This window comes from Pan troglodytes, chromosome 5 (genome assembly GCF_028858775.2).
Source record: "Pan troglodytes isolate AG18354 chromosome 5, NHGRI_mPanTro3-v2.0_pri, whole genome shotgun sequence".
NCBI classification, from domain to species: domain Eukaryota; kingdom Metazoa; phylum Chordata; class Mammalia; order Primates; family Hominidae; genus Pan; species Pan troglodytes.
The window spans coordinates 35,913,207-35,926,883 of record NC_072403.2 but is presented as its reverse complement, the minus strand read 5'-3'; the positions used below and the strand labels follow the sequence as shown (position 1 = coordinate 35,926,883).

General features: G+C 52.2%; 1 protein-coding gene and 1 pseudogene across 43 annotated transcripts in view; one reads left to right on the top strand and one right to left on the bottom strand.

Annotated features, from left to right (window-relative positions):
* The window catches only part of LOC104006775 (uncharacterized), a 123,070-nt gene that overhangs the window by 52,429 nt on the left and 56,964 nt on the right, over nt 1-13,677 (top strand). For 14 of the 43 annotated variants that reach the window (XR_010157655.1, XR_002944367.3, XR_010157638.1 and 11 more), the window contains one exon: nt 1,058-1,362. The exons of 5 other annotated variants lie outside the window; for them this stretch is intronic. The gene's annotated coding sequence lies outside the window, so the exon portion shown is untranslated. Of the gene's footprint in view, nt 1-1,057; nt 1,363-7,376; nt 7,483-8,036; nt 8,243-8,802; nt 9,676-9,803; nt 9,978-10,207; nt 11,809-13,677 lie in introns of those variants that run through there. 24 more of the 43 variants (XR_010157654.1, XR_010157622.1, XR_010157617.1 and 21 more) reach the window with 9 other exon arrangements.
* On the bottom strand, nt 7,583-10,825 carry LOC100611422 (patr class I histocompatibility antigen, A-126 alpha chain-like; annotated as a pseudogene).

The window sequence follows — 13,677 nt, the reverse complement described above, 5'->3', positions numbered from 1 at the left end:
CAGAGTGGGGTGATAGCTCACATAACCAGTCTCTGGTTTTCTGCTTCAGAAAGAAGTTTAAATATTCTGCTTAGACAGAGTAAGGAAATTAACTGAAAGATGTCTAATGTGAAGTTGGCATCTACAAAGTGAAGGAGTGAGTAGTAAGTGTAAACATCAGGAATCCCAGGAGATTCTATCTTTTTACACGGAAATGGCCTCACTATGCACTGCTGAAGGGAGAAGGTCCCTTCAGGGGACCTTCATGATGAAGAACACAATATGATATAGGAATTTTCTGCTGCAGCCCTAAACTGAATTGTCCTTCTCTCTAACTACAGGTCTCACAAAGTTTTATAGCTTCAATGATTTCACCTGGGCCAAGATTTTGGGTTTTTTGATGTTATTTGTTTGAACTGCTGCCTGGGGCTTAGAAAAGTGACTTGGATATTTTGTCAAAATGGATTTTCTTTGATGGAATGTGAAATCCGCAAACACTGCTTTCCTGCTGTATCCCCAGAGCAGGTTGAGTACCTTGCACTTCTTCTCAGCACTTCGCTAGAAGTGGTAGAAGATTTGGAGTTAGGGCCTCCCTCAATCCCTACCCTTTCTTTAATTCAGAGGATCACAAACTGTTGGGAGAAGAGTGGTATCTTGGGCCTCTAGCTGATCTGATGAATATTAATATCCAATGTCCTGTAGTGAAGTCATGTGTGCGTGTAACATCACTTCTTCATGCAGTGTCATAGGAAAGTGGGTTCCTGGACCCCAGGTTAAGAGCCTAAGCACTAAAGGCACAGAGCTAGAGCTCTAGGAGGGGAGGGATGGCTGGGGTGGAACCTCGTCTTGTCATTTAGTCCTGGGGCCTTTTCACTCCTTACATGGTGGGTGGTGGGCGTCTGGCAGGTGCCGATGTTGATGGAGTCGAGGGAGGGAACTAGCCGGGACAGGGAAAAACAGGGTTGGAGAGATAATTAAGGTGGACATTATTTTTTCTGAGCGTGAGTCGTGGCTGGAAATCTGGAGAGCCTGAAAGAGTATCCCCCTACCCAAACCTGTTTTTTCCTTTTCCCTCAAGCCTCATTTGGCCACAGGCCCAGTGTCAACACCAGGGGGCGCCACAGACCATGAAGGCGCCCACAGACCATGAAGGCACCGTGCAGCTGGGATTGTTTGTGGTCGGCTACTGGGTCCCTGACTTAACCAGGGGAGCCAAGACCCTGCAGCCAAGTGGCCTGGATTCAACCTGCAGCTCAGGTCTTACTGACACTTCTCCCCCTGGTGCCTCAGTTTCTTAATCTGTGAAATGGTGAGGACATTACAGCATTTACCTCTGGGGCAGGTTTCTCAACAGCAGCACTATTAACAATTTGGGACAGAGAATCTTGTGGAGTGGTCTGTCCTGTGCATTGTGGGAGGTTTGCCAGCAGCACCCCATTCACCCCCTCCCACCAATCCCCATGTGACAACCGAAAATGTCCCAGGATTTTTAGGTCTCCCTTGGGTCTAGAAGCTGCACTTAGGCATTTTCCCACCTGACACTTGAGTTCATCTCTGCTTTGGTCAACATAAGGCCACTTTAAAAAAATGTTGTTTCTTTAAAGATTCTAACCATCTTTTTTTTTTTTTTTTTTAATTTTATTTTATTTTTATTGATCATTCTTGGGTGTTTCTCACAGAGGGGGATTTGGCAGGGTCATAGGACACTAGTGGAGGGAAGGTCAGCAGACAAACAAGTGAACAAAGGTCTCTGGTTTTCCTAGGCAGAGTGTTTGTGTCCCTGGGTACTTGAGATTAGGGAGTGGTGATGACTCTTAATGAGCATGCTGCCTTCAAGCATCTGTTTAACAAAGCACATCTTGCACCGCCCTTAATCCATTTAACCCTGAGTGGACACAGCACATGTTTCAGAGAGCACAGGGTTGGGGGTAAGGTCATAGATCAACAGGATCCCAAGGCAGAAGAATTTTTCTTAGTACAGAACAAAATGAAAAGTCTCCCATGTCTACTTATTTCTACACAGACACGGCAACCATCCGATTTCTCAATCTTTTCCCCACCTTGCCCCCCTTTCTACTCCAGAAAACTGCCATCGTCATCATGGCCCATTCTCAATGAGCTGTTGGGTACACCTCCCAGACGGGGTGGTGGCCGGGCAGAGGGGCTCCTCACTTCCCAGTAGGGGTGGCCGGGCAGAGGCGCCCCTCAGCTCCCGGACCGGGTGGCTGGCCAGGCAGGGGGCTGACCCCCCCATCTCCCTCCCGGACGGGGCGACTGGCCGGGCGTGGGGCTGACGCCCCCACCTCCCTCCCGGACGGGGCGGCTGGCCGGGCGTGGGGCTGACCCCCCCACCTCCCTCCCGGATGGGGCGGCTGGCCGGGAGGGGGCGCTGACCCCCCCCACCTCCCTCCCGGACGGAGCGGCTGGCCGGGCGGGGGGCTGAGCCCCCCACCTCCCTCCCGGACGGGGCGGCTGGCCGGGCGGGGGGCTGACCCCCCCACCTCCCTCCCGGACGGGGCGGCTGGCTGGGCAGAGGGGCTCCTGGCTGGGCAGAGGGGCTCCTCACTTCCCAGTAGGGGCGGCCGGGCAGAGGTGCCCCTCAGCTCCCAGACCCGGTGGCTGGCCAGGCGGGGGGCTGACCCCCCCATCTCCCTCCCAGATGGGGCGGCTGGCTGGGCGGGGGGCTGAGCCCCCCACCTCCCTCCCGGACGGGACGGCTGGCCGGGCGGGGGGCTGACCCCCCCCACCTCCCTCCCGGACGGAGCGGCTGGCCGGGCGGGGGACTGACCCCCCCACCTCCCTCCCAGACGGGACGGCTGGCCGGGTGGGGGGCTGACTCCCCCACCTCCCTCCCGGACGGGGTGGCTGGCTGGGCAGAGGGGCTCCTGGCTGGGCAGAGGGGCTCCTCACTTCCCAGTAGGGGCGGCCGGGCAGAGGCGCCCCTCACCTCCCGGATGGGGCGGCTGGCCGGGCGGGGGGCTGAGCCCCCCACCTCCCTCCCGGATGGGGCGGCTGGCCGGGCGGGGGGCTGACCCCCACCTCCCTCCCGGACGGGGTGGCTGCCGGGCGGAGACGCTCCTCACTTCCCAGACTGGGTGGCAGCCAGGCAGAGGGGCTCCTCACTTCTCAGACGGGGCGGTTGCCAGGCGGAGGGTCTCCTCACTTCTCAGACGGGGTGGCCGGGCAGAGACGCTCCTCACCTCCCAGACGGGGTCGCGGCCGGGCCGAGGCGCTCCTCACATCCCAGACGGGGCGGCGGGGCAGAGGCGCTCCCCACATCTCAGACGATGGGCTGCCAGGCAGAGACGCTCCTCACTTCCTAGATGAGATGGCGGCCGGGACGAGGCGCTCCTCACTTCCTAGGTGGGATGGCGGCCGGGCAGAGACGCTCCTCACTTTCCAGACTGGGCAGCCAGGCAGAGGGGCTCCTCACATCCCAGACGATGGGCGGCCAGGCAGAGACGCTCCTCACTTCCTAGATGGGATGGCGGCCGGGAAGAGGCGCTCCTCACTTCCTAGGTGGGATGGCGGCCGGGCAGAGACGCTCCTCACTTTCCAGACTGGGCAGCCAGGCAGAGGGGCTCCTCACATCCCAGACGATGGGCAGCCAGGCAGAGACGCTCCTCACTTCCCAGACGGGGTGGCGGCCGAGCAGAGGCTGCAATCTCGGCACTCTGGGGGGCCAAGGCAGGCGGCTGGGAGGTGGAGGCCGTAGTGAGCCGAGATCACGCCACTGCACTGCAGCCTGGGCACCATTGAGCACTGAGTGAATGAGACTCCGTCTGCAATCCCGGCACCTCGGGAGGCCGAGGCTGGCGGATCACTCGCAGCTAGGAGCTGGAGACCAGTCCGGCCAACACAGCGAAACCCCGTCCCCATCAAAAAAACACGAAAACCAGTCAGGCGTGGCGGCACGCGCCTGCAATCGCAGGCACTCAGCAGGCTGAGGCAGGAGAATCAGGCAGGGAGGCTGCAGCGAGCCGAGATGGCAGCAGTACAGTCCACCTTTGGCCCGGTATGAGAGGGAGACCATGGAAAGGAGAGGGAGAGGGAGACGGGAGAGGGAGAGGGAGAGGGAGAGGGAGACGGGAGAGGGAGAGGGAGACGGGAGAGGGAGAGGGAGATGGGAGAGGGAGAGGGAGACGGGAGAGGGAGAGGGAGACGGGAGAGGGAGAGGGAGACGGGAGAGGGAGAGGGAGACCTCTAACCATCTTTTAAACAAATCCATTTTCTTCCTCTATTTCTGCATTCAGTTAATCCTTCCAAACCCTTTGTTTAGTATATCTTGAAATGTATCAATTCCAGTTCTAGTAATTAGCATGTCTGACTTGCATGATATCTGCTATGACCCCTAGTAGAGCTCTGATTCCTTTAGCACAGGGAATGTGTTCTCGATTCTGCTCTGGATGATGTAAATCAATTTATTTTACTTTACTTGTCTGGGATGTTGCTCCTCATCTGTAAGATGTAAATGTGGATATGGCTTGGATTACTAAGTGGTTTTATTTCTTCATTCACCTGACATTTGTTGTGTACCTGCTGCAAGTCAAATACATGGCATGGTATTGTTTCCTTGTTCACACCACAGCAAATGAGAAAATGAGACATTATAGCCAGGTGTGGTGGCACAGGCTTCTCGTCCTAGCTACTCGGAAGGCTGAGGCAGGAGAATTGCTCCAGCCCAGGAGTTTGAGGTTACAGTAAGGTATGATATCACCATTGCATTTCAACCTGGGCAACAGACCCTGTCTCTGAAAAAAGGGAAAAAGACCTTGTGAGCTGTCTACATGTACTCTATGTCTCAGGAGACTCATATCCTGTAATTTTTCTAAATGGCATCTCCATGTGGTCTTTCATGAATGTTTGTCTGGTATTTATTCTCTATCCTTTTACTTTCAACTTTTCTTTACCTTCTACTGAAATTATGTCTTTTGTAAACAGCCCATGATTATTTATTTAGTTATTTATTTTTACCCCCCTGCACTATTTGTCTTGTAATTGGAGTGTCTGAGTCCATTATGTTTAATGTAATTATTGACCTCATTGGGTTTAAGTCTGTCCATTGTCATTTGCTGCCTTTTAATATTATCTCTTTCTTGCTCAACTGTTTTTCTTGTGTTACCTTCTTTAGATGAATAAAAACCTTTGCATTATTGTAGTCTTCTAAGTGTCCTAATTACACATTCTCTTATTATTTCTTTAATTATCTGAGAAAGCATAATGATCTGTGACTTATTATAACCAATAGCAGACCATAACTTCCCTGACTTTCACCTACCTGTGCACACAGCCCAGGGGAGAATCAGTGCTCTGGCTCTGAGACACAGGGGTGGTGGGAGTAGGAGAGTGATTGGATGATGAATCTGTAGCTGCAGAGGCATCTGGGCCCCTCACCTGCATTCCTCATAGATGTCTCCTCCATTGAATGCCTGCGATGCCCTCTCCTCTGTATGCTCCTGCCAGAGTCTCCCCATCTCCACTGACAGCAGCTCCACCCTTCTGCTCACTCAGTCCAATACTGTGGGTGTCCTTGATTCTTCTTCTCACATCCATTAGCAAGTGCTGTGAGTCCATCTTCAAATTCATCCAGAATCCCTTCACTTCTCACTATTTCCTCTGCTCACACCCTAGTCAAGGTAAGCAACGTGTCCATCCTAGAATACTGTACTCCTTTCCCACCATTTTCCCCACTGCATCACTGGTTCCCCACCTCTCAATTCTGTTCTCAGCACAGCAGCCAGAAAGAAGCTTTCAAAGGATGAGCCCTACCATGTCCCACTTTTCAAAACTGTCCTCCCCATGTCATTCAGAGCAAAAGTCAACACCCTTCCCACACCCTTCAGGGCTACCTGCTCTAGCCACACCTTTGACCTCACTTCAGTTTCTCTGTGTCCAGCCCTTCTGGCCTCTTCCTCCTTCCAGGAACACAGACAATTTCCTGCCCTAGTGCATCTGCACTGAAGGTTCCCCTGCCTGAAAAGAACTTTCCCAGACATCCTTGTAGACAACTCCTCACATCCCTCAAATCTTTACTCCAAGGTCACATTTGCAACAAGGCCCATGCTGACCACCCAGCACAACAGCCACCTTCCTGTCCCCACAGCCCACCCTCTGGATCACCTGCCACACAGCACTTGCCACCTTCTAACTCAAGCATTTTCTGTTCCTACTCTGCTTATACTATATCTATCATCTGCCTACAGAGGTGTCCAATTTTTTGGCTTCCCTGGGCCACTTGGGAAGAATAAGCATTGTCTTGAGCCACACATAAAATACACTAATGACAGCTGATGAGCAGAAAGAATAGAAAAAAGAAAAAAATGTGCGTGCATAATTTTCATGATATTTGCTACCACAGATAAGCAAAAAAACTTCTTACATTCAAAGCTGTCCTGGGCCACATGCAGCCCGAGAGCTGCGGGTTGGACAAGCTTGCATCTAGAACGTATACACCACAAGGCCAGAAATTTTTCTGTTTTTACTTTAATTATGTTTTCTAAATGCAAAAACAGTCATATACCTCATGATCACTGTAGAGCACCTCTGTATTCTAAAGGCAATATCTTTATTAATGTAGCGAAAGAACAACATCATCTCACACCAACATCAGTGCTGCCAGTGCTTTTCTCACCAGGGCTGCTTGTGTGTCCTTCCCACCTCCTCCCACACCAACCCTCCTGCACACTGCAGCACACAGCCATATTTTTCTGTTCAGGAAAGATAATCCTAGCCTTGTGGGTCCAATTTTCCAACCCCATATAAATCTAAATTAGACTCTGCTTTATAAATGCATGAGTTTGGATTGGAGCCAGCACTGGGATTACTACAACTCAGGCAGGAAGAAGAGTAGGGGAGCAGAAGAGGAGTTCCAACAGAAAGTTACCTACAATGAGAAACTATGGGACCCTTCCTCTCTGCAAATTTCAGAATCTGCTTCCTTTAAGGAGGTTGGGGAAAAAGATGGAAAATACAATCCAGGAAAGAGACCTGGAAGGAGGGCAAAAGATACAGGGGTCTGAAAATTTGTCTCTTGATACCGGAAGGACTTCGATGTGTAGGGACCACCCTAGGTGATATCCAAGTCCCTGTGATCACAGGTGCTGGTGGGACAAGGTTCTACTGAAGGGCCAAGGACAATGGAGCAGCAAAGATGACCCAGGTGAGCTGTGACCACATAAAGCCCATGGTGGCCTGAGCACACACTGGGCACAGCCCCATCTACTCTCCTCCCCTGCAACAAATCAGCACAAGAAACACGTGGACTCTGGAAGGTTCTCATGTCTTCAATTTATTTTGTCTCTCAAATTTTAGGAATCTTCTCCTTTAATTAACCCATCAACCTGTCATGGAAATAATTTGAAAAAAGTAAATTTATACTCAGATTCTAATTTTAATAGGGAAGTAAGAAGTTACAGCTCAGTGCACCATGAAGTTGAGACAGAGATGGAGACATCCCAGCACCACTTCTCTGGAACAGGAAAGGTGATTGGGGAAGGAATGTAGGTCAGTGTGGGGAAGAGGGTCATGGTGGACACGGGTGTGGGCTGGTCTCCCCACCACCTCACATTATGCCTATAGGGACACAGACACATTCCGATGCCTTTGCAGAAAGAGAAGTCAGGGTTCTTGAAGTCACAAAGGGAAGGCATGAACAAATCTTGCCTCTCAGTCCCACACAAGGCAGCTGTCTCACACTATAGAAAAAATATTCATGAACAAATTCATATCACTCACAGTGAGGGGTCACACCTTAAACAGCCCATCATGTGCTGAATACATCCAAGTCAAAGAAACCCCATAGCACAGCTATATCCACTGTTACCCCAACAACCCACACACATCAGCCTCCCCAGGGTCTCACCTTTACAAGCCGTGAGAGACACATCAGAGCCCTGGGCACTTTGGCTGCCTGGGGTAGAACAAAAACAGAACCTGGTCAGATCCCACAGGAGATGTGGCTAGAGGAGGAATTGTGGGGTGGGTGAGCTCCCCCATGGGCTCCCAAACACAATATCCCAAGGGTCTCAGGGATCAGCCTCCTTCATACTTACTTGCAGCCTGAGAGTAGCTCCGTCCTTTTCTATCTGCGGGAAGAAAACGTCCTGTGAGAGGCCAGGAGGGTAGCAGAGCCATGAGGTCCTAGAGGAACCTCCTAGTCTTGGACCCTCGAGAAGTTTCCAGAAATGTGTGACTGCAAACCAAGGGCAGGATCAGGAAAAACAAGGAAAGCAGATGTGGGTCCTGGACCAACTGCCCTCCTAAGGTCTGTCCTCAGCAGGGACCTTCCCCTCACCTGTGATTACTGGGGTCAGATCCCCATCACTACAATCATCAAGGTGATAAATGTGTCCTTCATTGTCACAGGTGCTTACAAAAGAGTAAGTGCTGGCACACAGGGCCAAGGCTGGGTAGGCCCATGAGTGTGGATGGTGCTTCCCGGTAACCAGGCAGAACACATTTCTGCCTGGAGCTTGAAACCCCCAGTGGGACAAGAAAACTCAAACCCCACTCCTCACCCCTTCCCCACCTGAGCTCTTCTTCCTCCACATCACAGCAGTGACCACAGCTCCAAGGAGAACCAGGCCAGCAATGATACCCACAATGGGGATGGTGGGCTGGGGAGAGGGCTCTGGGAAAGGAGGGGAATGTGAGGGTTCTGACCTCCAGGACCCAGCCCCGACCCTGCTAAAGGTCTCCAGAGGGGCTCCTGCTTTCCCTAAGAGACATGACCGCCCCCATCTCTCTCCTTACCCCATCTCAGGATGAGGGGCTTGGGCAGCCCCTTGTGCTGCACATGGCATGTGTATCTCTGTTCCTCTCCAGAAGGCACTACCACAACCGCCCACTTCTGGAAGGTTCCATCCCCTGCGGGCCTGGTCTCCACGAGCTCCATGGCCTGGGTCTGGTCCTCCCCATTCCACTGCCAGGTCAATGTGATCTCCGCAGGGTAGAAGCCCAGAACCCAGCACCTCATTATGCCTCATGTTCAGAGACAGGGTGGTGGGTCACGTGTGTCTGGGGGGGGGGGGGTCTGAAAGGAAGAGTCAGAAAACTCAGGCACTTTGCATTCCTCATGGGACACCCCAGCAGCGCCCATGTGACCATCCTGATGAATAGGACACCTGGGGTGGGGAAGGGAGCACAGAACCCAGACACCAGCCTGGACACAGGCGCCTGGGATAATCTCCTATTCCTTTGAAAGTTCTAGTCTCTGAGCGGGGTAGCAGGGACTTCTGGTCCTGATCTGAGTGGAGGCCAAGGGACTCAGAGGAGCTGGAGTCAGACTCCGACACATTGAGTGTGAGGCAGAGAACAAGGCCCGAGAGGAAAAGTCCAGGTGCCCAAGGTTGCTGTGCGGTGAAAGGGGACCGCGGATCAGTCTTCCAGGGATTGTCTTCCCCTCCACTCCCTCAGAGACTTCATCCCTTAATTGTCCCAGGAAGAGCAGGGTGGGCCCTCAGAGTCAATCTCTGATACAGGATCTGGAAACCCAGGAGGATTCCTCTCCGTCAGGACAGGAGGGAGGGCGATATTCTGGTGGTGTTTCCATTTTCTTCCCCTCCTTGTGCGAGGCGAGCCCGGGAGATCTACAGGAGATCGAGCAGGCTCCCCATGGCCCCTGGTACCCGCGCGCTGCAGCGTCTCCTTCCCGTTCTCCAGGTGTCTGCGGAGCCACTCCATGCAGGTGCCCTCCAGGTAGGCTCTCCTTTGCTCAGCCACATTAGCCGCCTCATAACTTGCGCTGGGTGATCTGAGCCGCGGTATCCGCGGCGGTCCAGGAGCGCAGGTCCTCGTTCAGGGCGATGTAATCCTTGCCGTCGTAGGCATACTGCTCATACCCGCGGAGGAGACGCCCGTCGGGCCCCAGGTCACAGCCAAACATTCCCTGGAGGATGTGATACGCTGGCTCAGTTCCCGCGGTCAGCCCCGCCCACCGAGCCCCGGCCCGGCCCCTAGCAACCTGCGGAGATTTTGGCCTCAACTGAAGATGAAACCAGGTAAAGGCGCCTGGGGCTCTCCCGGGTCGAGGATCTCTGCAGGTCCCGCAGCCTCGGGGTCGATCTTGGACCCGGAGACTCGGGACCAGGGCCGTCCGTGAGGCATGGAGCGGGGAGTAAGTGATCTGCGCCCCGGGCCGGGGTCACTCACCCGCCTCGCCCTGGTTGTAGTAGCGGAGCAGGGTCCGCAGGTTCACTCGGTCAGTCTGTGCCTGGGCCTTGGCGCCCAGTGTCTGTAGGTCCCAATACTCCGGCCCCTCCTGCTCCACCCACCGCGCCCGCGTCTTCATCTTCAGACTCACGGCGTCACTGTCGACCCGCACGAACTGCGTGTCGTCCACGTAGCCCACGGCAATGAAGCGGGGCTCCCCGCGGCCGGGCCGGGAAACGGCGGTGCTGAAATACCTCATGGAGTGGGAGCCTGGGGGCGAGGAGGGGCTGAGACCCGCCCGACCCTCCTCCCGGCGCGGCTCCCCGGGTCCTGCGCCCCAGCCAGACGGACCTGTCGCTCCTCACGGCAGAAGCCGTTTCCCTCCTGACCCCGCACTCACCCGCCCAGGTCTCGGCCAGGGCCAGGGTCCCCGAGAGCAGCAGGAGGAGGGTTCGGGGCGCCATGACCCCATCGTCGGCGTCTGGGGAGACTCCGAGTCCCGGTGGGTGCGTGGGGACTTTAGAACCGGGGCCGCGCGACGCTGATTGGCTTCCCTAGAAACCCGACACTCAGTGGGAGAGAGAACTGGGTCCGCGTCGTGAGTGTCCAGGAAGAAGGACCCGTCGCAGGCTGGGAGAGGGAGAAGAGAAACTCTGCGGAGATGGGGAATCCCCAACGCTGCACCTCCCCAGCCCATGCACCGCCTTCGGGGCCTGAGACCCTGAGAGCCATGCCTGGGGCTCTGGGACTTCGCCCTGACCCCGCTCCTCCTGTGACAAACGCTCTGTCTCAATGTTCCCTGAGTCTTGGTCCAGGAGCTGTCCGAGAAACCAGGAAGAAACCCTCGTCATGGGCCCCGTCCCTCTCCCTTCACTTTTCATCCGGGAATTCCTGTCCCTGAAATGGACTCCCTGCTTCCCCACTGCTTACCTGTTCCCCTGGACTCTTCTAGAAGAAAACTCACCCCAGGGAGCTTGGTGCCAGAGAGGGAGCTCTCCCTGGGAATGGAGGTGTAGAGACAGAGCTTTTTTTCTTTTATTTCTTTTTTCTTTTTCTTTAAATCTGGAAAAGTTGTGCCTGGGTGCATGAGATAGTATAGAGACCAGTTTGCTTTTTGTGTATTAACTACAGTGGGTAGCAGAATCTTGGTAACCCCTGAATGATCAGGAATCTAATCGGTAAAAACATGTGACTTTGGCCCCTTGATATATAAAGTGTCTAAAAGCATTACAACAGGACTCACAAAGCTCCTAAGTTTCACTTTTGCAAACAAGGTATCTGTGACTCCCGCTTGTGGTATTTTAAATTTATCTTTATTCCATAGCCCTGAGTTTCTGTGAGTCCAGGACATCTCCTCAATACAAAGTAGCCACTGTGTTCCTATGTGTTGCAACCAGGAGTCAGTACAGACTTTATTCACCTCAAAGTTGCAAGCGCTCGATGCAGTCACAATGCCCATCACCAGTGCTCATGCACTGCCTGTTTTTAGGAAGTATCCACATCTAAGTGGTGTGTATATTTCTTAGGAACACTTAGTATTTTTAAAACCTGATTAACATAAAAACAATTAGTTTTTAAGCAGACCCACTTAAGGTATTAAAGGCCAACTGCAAGTAACACCCTGCGAGGCTCTGTAGATGGATCTATTGAAATACCATTAAAAAAAGTGTTCAAACCTAAGAGTTGTGCTGCTTTTGAATTCTATTCCTCTGCTCCTTTTCCTCACCTACTGCTTCTCCAGCCCTTCCCTCCATCCCTCTTATCACTCAGCCCCTCCTCTCCCCTTAGTCCCCATCACACTGTCACTCCTGAATTGTGACACTGGCACTCTTCCATTACCTGCTACGTGACTGGTCCTGCTAATGTGAGTCAAAGTGTGTCATTTCTCCACCTAAAACACTCCAGTGGCTCCACCTTGGTCTTGTGAAGCTTCTAGAATGTCAGGCTCGTGAGCATATGAGGGGATACCGGGTTCATTGTAGGGACTAAATTAATTTTTGTTGACTGAATGAATGAAATATGAGTGTATTAAATTGCATCACAGATAATTATAAAATGTAAAACACTGAAAAAGTTCAGAAAGATTTTATTTTATGTAACTAGTGTATATATCAATTCACCAGTTCATTCCATTAGTCTGTTGAGCCTGTGTATGAATTTTATAAGACTGTGTAACAAATTATCACAAACATTGGCTTTAAACAACATCCATTTATTGTATTTATTTATTTGTTTTTATTTATTGTATTCATTTGTTTTTAGAGACAGAGTCTCTAAAAACTGTCATCCAGGGTGAAGTGCAGTCACATGATCATGGCTCACTGCAGCCTCAAACTCCTGGGCTCAAGGAATCCTCCTGCCTCAGTCTTCAGAGTAGCTAGGACTGCAGACAAGTGCCACCACACCTAGCTAATTTTAAAAAAAAGTGTAGAGACGAGTGTCTCACTGTATTACCTGGGCTGGTCTCACACTCCTGGCTGCAAGTGATCCTCCTGTGTCAGCTCCTCAAATGTTAGGATTACAGGAGTGCACCACCACGCCTGGCCAAACAACACCCATTTATCTGTTTATAGTACCTTAGTCAGAAATCTGGGCATGATGTAGATGGAATCTCTGTTCCAGGCTTCCCAAATCTGAGTCTTCATTTTGAATCCTCCTTTAGGCTTATACAGAGGTGGCAGAATGCGCTTTCTTGCAGTTTTAAGACTGAGGTCCCTGTTCCTTGCTGGCTGTCAATGTAGAGAACAGGGAGGGCTGTACTCAATTCCTGGTGCCCACCAGTGTTGTTTCCTACACAGCCCCTTCATTTTCAAAGCCCACAGTGGAGGAAACCCCTCATGCTGAGTCCCTCTCACACTGTGAATCTCTATGCTCAGGAAGAACCCAGTCCTTTCAAGGACTTTCCTGATTAGGACAGTCCAAGCAGCATAAACCCAGCCTAAAGTCAACTAATTGAGCCCCTTTATTATGTCTGCTAAATTCCTTCACAGCAGCACCTACATTAGAGTTGGTCGAATAACTGGGGGAAGGTGAATGACCAGGAGGTGGTTGTTGGGGCCATCATAGAATCACTCTAGCAAGGGATGAATCTTCCTTTTGTGTTTAATTGGGACACAGTTGGAAATTGAAGTGCAAGTAAAGTGATCATTGTGAACGATAATAAAATACATCGTCTTCAGCCATGGAACTTCTCCTTTCCTTTTAAAACTAAGTTACATGTTTAATGTCTTATAATTAAGTTAGGCAGGGGTGGTGGCTCACGCCTGCCATCCTAGCACTGCGGAAGGCAGAGGAAGGCAGACTTGTTGACTCCAGAAGTTCAAGATCAGCCTGGGCAACATGGTGAAACTCTCATCTCTACAAAAAAACTAGAAAATTAGCCTGGCATGGTGGTTCATGACTATAGTCCCAGCTACTCAGGAGGCTGAGGTCAGAGGATCCCTTGAGCCCAGGAGGTCGACACTGCAGTGCATGGTGATCATGCCACTGCACTCCAGCCTGGGTGACAGAGTGAGACCCTGTCTCAAAAATAATAATGATGATGATGAT